Source organism: Arachis ipaensis, chromosome B07 (genome assembly GCF_000816755.2).
Source record: "Arachis ipaensis cultivar K30076 chromosome B07, Araip1.1, whole genome shotgun sequence".
NCBI lineage: Eukaryota > Viridiplantae > Streptophyta > Magnoliopsida > Fabales > Fabaceae > Arachis > Arachis ipaensis.
Window position 1 is genome coordinate 109572897 of NC_029791.2, and position 5357 is coordinate 109578253.

A 5357-nucleotide genomic window follows, 5' to 3' on the forward strand; every position below is an offset into this window, starting at 1 on the left:
ATTTCAGCCCTTGTAGGAATGTTTCTTATTATCCCTATTCTCTGGGTTTGAATTGGAGCTTTATCTGCTCTTTTTAGAGTTTGCTCTGGATGGAGAGCTTCATATTCCCTAAAGGATTCCTTTGCCTCTTCCAGTGTTAGAAACCCTCCTTTATGAATTATTCTTGATTGATGCGTAAATGGTGCTGCTTTTTCCCAGGCATCATATACTCCTTTCATGGGGCCATTATAAATTACATAATATTTTTTATCTTGGGTGGATTTTTTAATGATTTCAGCAATTATTTTATTTTCTGAAATTTTTTCTTCACCTGATTTGTCCACCATGCTTAGCTGGCTGAACTCTGATGGTTTTGCTGGTTGTGTTGATTTCATTGCTTCAATAGCCTTCTTGAGAGATTGGATTTGTGTCCTTATTTGCTGACAATGCTTGCATTTTTCGAGCTCTTGCTCATATTTTTGAATTTCTTGATCTAATGCGTTGTAGACGAACTCCATTCTCTTGTTAATGTATCTGCAATAACATTTTTGTCACCCTTAATATATTCAATTTTTATTGGATATTGTAACAAAAATAATTGCCATCTTACCAATCGACCATGATTATAATCAACTTTTAAATTATATCGTATGAAACTTGTTAGGTAACTTGAATCTGTCCTTAAAGTAAATTCTCTGGGTAGTAAATCAATTTTCCATTTCTTAAGAGATTTAATTACTGCTAGAGTTTCCTTTTCATGAGTAGTATATCTATGTTCTGTTGGAGTAAAAGTCCCTGAAATATACCTGCAAAGTAATTCCTTTGGGGAATGTTTAGAATCTAGTGATTCTTTTTCTTATTCCAAACTTTTTATAGCTTTCTTAGCTTTTAGACATCCTGACCAGGTTATGTCTGAAGCATCTGTTTCTACTATTAAGTAGTCATTTTCTTCTGGAATATAAAGTTCTGGAAGTTTTTCACATAATTCTTTAATCTTTTGAATTTGCATACTATCTTTTTCATCCCATTTCCATTCTTTTTTAGTACTTATTTTTGGAAATAAGCTTTTAGTGTATTCTGTTATATTCTTTAAAAATCCTTTATCAGAAATATAATTTATACACCCTAAAAATCTTTGTAATTGTTTTCTATCTTCTATTTTATTAGGAAATAAATTTACCTTTTCTAGGACATTTGGCTGAAGTTTTAGCTTTCCTTGAGTGGATAGAATTAATCCAAGAAACTCTATTTCTTGTTTTACTATTCTTGCTTTCTTTTTGCTAAGAACTAATCCTTTTTCTTTACATCTTTCTAAAACTATTAATAGTTTTTGAAGATGATCTTCTCTATCTTGTTTTGTAAAAATTAGTATATCATCAATGTACACTAAAATAAATTTATTTAAATCTTTTAGATTTTCTTCCATAAATCTTTGATAAATACCTGGGGCTTGTTTTAATCCGAATGGTAATACATTCCATTCATAGAGCAACACACTTGTTGATTCTTTTGTTGGGCAAGTTGGGATATTTATCTGAAAGTATAGATTTAAATAACATGTTTTTAATATAGAAAATATTTTGAATTTTAAGATCTTATCTATAGTAGTAGTTGGTATTTTTATACGTTTTGATTTTTGATTTATTGAAGAATCATGTGGGGCTTTTAAAACTATATATGTTAATTCTTGAATAAATGGATGATATAGCTTTAAAAAATTATTTCCTATGATAAAATCCATTTCAGAATCTAACATATATATAGATGGAACAATGAACCTATAATTTTGAATAAAAATTTCAACCATCTCTGCTTTTTGGTCAATTTTATGTATTGATTTGTCAGCTATTCTAACTCTTAATGGTTTCTTTAATTTTTTCCAATCAAGTTTTATATTTGAACTAGCAAAGCATTGTGTTGCTCCAGAATCTATGAAAGCATTTATAAACTTTTATGTTATTTTTATAGTAATAAATGTAGCATTGTTACTCAGTCTCTGAGTCTGTTTCCGAGACATATTCAAAAATATAATCTAAGTTATCATCAGATTCTTCTAAAGGTTCCATGAAACAAGACTTAGCAATTTCTATTTGTTTAGTAAGATCCTTTTTATCCTTCTTTTTTGGACATTCATTTGCATAGTGTCCTTCTTCTTGGCAATACCAACATTTACAATTTTCTTTTTTATTCGGGCAACAGTTATTTCTTTGTCTTTTATTTTTATTATTATTTTCCTTTCTAAAATATCTCTTTTTTCTCCAGTTTGGATAGTATTTTCTTTTTCTAAATTGATATTTTCTTTTTCTTTGAAAATTTTTATTAAGACCATATTTTTGAGGTATCTCTTCATTATCCTGACAGCAAATTCTAATTATATTTGCAAATCTTTTTTGAGTTGCTTCTTGCATACAACGTTCTTTTATTTCCTCTCTTATTGCAGAGGTTGCCCCACCAAAATTATTTTCAATTGTCCCTCTGTTTATTTCTCTTATAAATCTTCCCATTATAAATTCATTAGCAGGATATGGAAGTTTTGTTATATACATATTAAGATAATGATTTTTATCTTCTTCTTTTAATTTGTAATAATGTATTCTATATTCACATATATAAGATTCCACATTACATAGATCATATATCTGAATATTAACTAAATGGTTTTTTGCTTCTTGATATTCTTTATTATAGACTTCCTGTCTATGATCTATAATATTTTTTCCAAAAAATTCTTTATATAAAATCATCATTATATATAATATCTTATCATAAGCTGTTGTTTTTGTTGCTAAATCTTCTATTATTTGGTTTTCTATTGATGTCATATAATCTCTTATAGTTCCTTTAGTATGAAACCCTATGTAATTCCAAATATCTCTTCCAGACAATTCACTAAGCTTTGGATTAGTAAAAGCTTCTAATAGAAAGGAATTCAACCAATTTTCGAAAATTTCTTTTTCATTCTTTTTACAGTCTAAATCGAGCATTCTATCTCCTTCCATTTCCTGGATTTTAGGAACGTATTTTGATGGTATTTTTGTATATTTTGAATCTTTATTTATAAACCCTTTTTTAAAAGCATAATTATCAAAACCTGTTTCCCATTTAAATTGAGATTGATTATCCTTAGATGTTCCAGCTTCATTTTTTACTTGTATTGGAATTGCTGGTTCTTCGTCACTTGAATAATCTAGGATGTGTTCTTCGTTTTCTATATTTTCAGGGTTTACTAATTCTTCTTCTATTTGAAATCCTTGTTCCATAATATTATTTTCTTGAGCCATCTTTAATTGTTTAAAAAGCATTGTAACTTCTTCTAATTTTTCTTCAATATTCATAATTTCAATGGTGGTTTTACTTTTAAATTATTTCTTCTCTTAAATCTTCTAATTTACTTTTTTCCATTAGGTGACGCTTTTGTGAAGAGTTAAGGTTTTAAGTGAAAAGTGTGGTTTTAGAATGTGTGGTTTGGATTTTGCCACCTAAGCACATCTTTAAATTTTGCTCTTTACCTTATATTTCACCATAATTCAAATAGAAGTATTATACATAGATCAGCTGTAACACATGAGAAACATATATGATTTTACATATATATTTTAGTTTCGATATATTGATAGTGTATTTTACACGATCGTTCAATCGTATTTATTTTTTTAAATGATTATTTATGTAATTAATATATAAATAATAGTTATTTTTGTTGACTTAACATTTTGTTAATATTATTTTATGATACATATTAGTTAAATTAAAAAAAATTAGCTAATATATATAACGCTACTAGAAAAATCACTTTTAACAATTATTTATTTTATTTTTAATGACAACAAAAATAGTTGATATTATATTTACCGACAATTGGACAATAGTAATTTTATACTTTATTGCTAAAAAACTTTTTTCGGCAATTATACAAGTTAACTAAATTAAATACAATTATCATTATAGCATGTAATAGTATAACAAATATACAATTGTCGCAAAAATATAAATTAAATAAAATGTATAATAATCAATATATTATTGCTACTAAAAATTGTTCACTAACATAATTTTAGCATGTATCTTTAGTACATTAGTTAAACTCTTTTTAAAAGAGTAAAGTCTCGTTTGGGACAAGATCCAAATTAAAGTTGTTTCTAACGTTTAAATCATTCTATTTAAATTTCTAACATTTTAAAATCATCTTAATGTTGTTCTGTGTAAACCTCGCTAAATTAGTAAATAATTAGTCGATAAATTAAATTTTAATAAGAAAAATTAAAAATGAAAATCCTATATTAAAATAGGATAAAGCTCTTTAAAATGAGAATTTTGACACTAATTTCGAAAAATTTGGCCTAAAATTGGGCCGAACGGACTGAACCGATCGAACCGAAACCAAACCTAGCCCGTAGACCCAACCGGACCCATCACTTAAATGAGTTTCAGCTCATCACTTTCCCTTTCATTCCTCATTTCCGTTCCGAAAGCCATGGGAGGATGAAGGTGAAGAACATAACCCTAACATTCAAACAAACCACCATAACTTCTTCATCCGAGCTCCGATCGCCGTACCATTTGCGGCTACGCGTCTAGCGCGTCGAGCTCTATGATTCTATCAGATCAATTTCATAGGTAAGTTTCAATCTCACTCCAGTTTCTCTACCCCTTGAATTTCAAAAATTTGTTAGGACCCATGTTGAGATTATGTTTAAATTGGTATTCTAGGTTCAATTTAGCTTGTAGAGCTTGATGGGTTTAGTTCATTTAGTCCGTGGACACAGTAAGGATTCTAAACCCTAGCCTTTTCTTATTTTGATTATGCTAGATATTGAGTTGTTAGGTATATGTATGTATATATGTGTGTTAGGTGTATGAATGCATAATAAGGAGTCCTTGGAATCATTGGAAGCTTAATTTGAGAGCTTGGTGGGTGTTAGAGTTGAATTTTGGTGAACCCTCATTCTTTAAATGACGCTATCCCGAGGAGAACACATAAAGGCGAGCCGTAATGGCCTCATCTTCGGCAGGATCCTCCGGTTTTTTTTTTTTTTTTTTTTTTTTCTTGTCGTGCTGACCCTCGTTCTTTAAATGATGCTATCCCGAGGAGGACACCTGAGGCGACCGCAATGACCTCATCTTTGGCAAGCTCCTTCGTTTTTTTTTTTCACAGTTTTTCCCTTGGTTTTTTTCACAGTTTTTTTCCGATTTTTTTTCGGTTTTTTCCTGGTTTTTCTTTTTTCTTCTTTTTTTTATGTTGTGCTGACTCTCGTTCTTTAAATGACGCTATCCCGAGGAGGAAACCTAATGGCGAGCCGTAATGGCCTCATCTTCGGCAGGCTCATCAGGTTTTTTTTTTTTTTTTTTTTTTTTTTTTTTTTTTTTTTTTTTTTTTT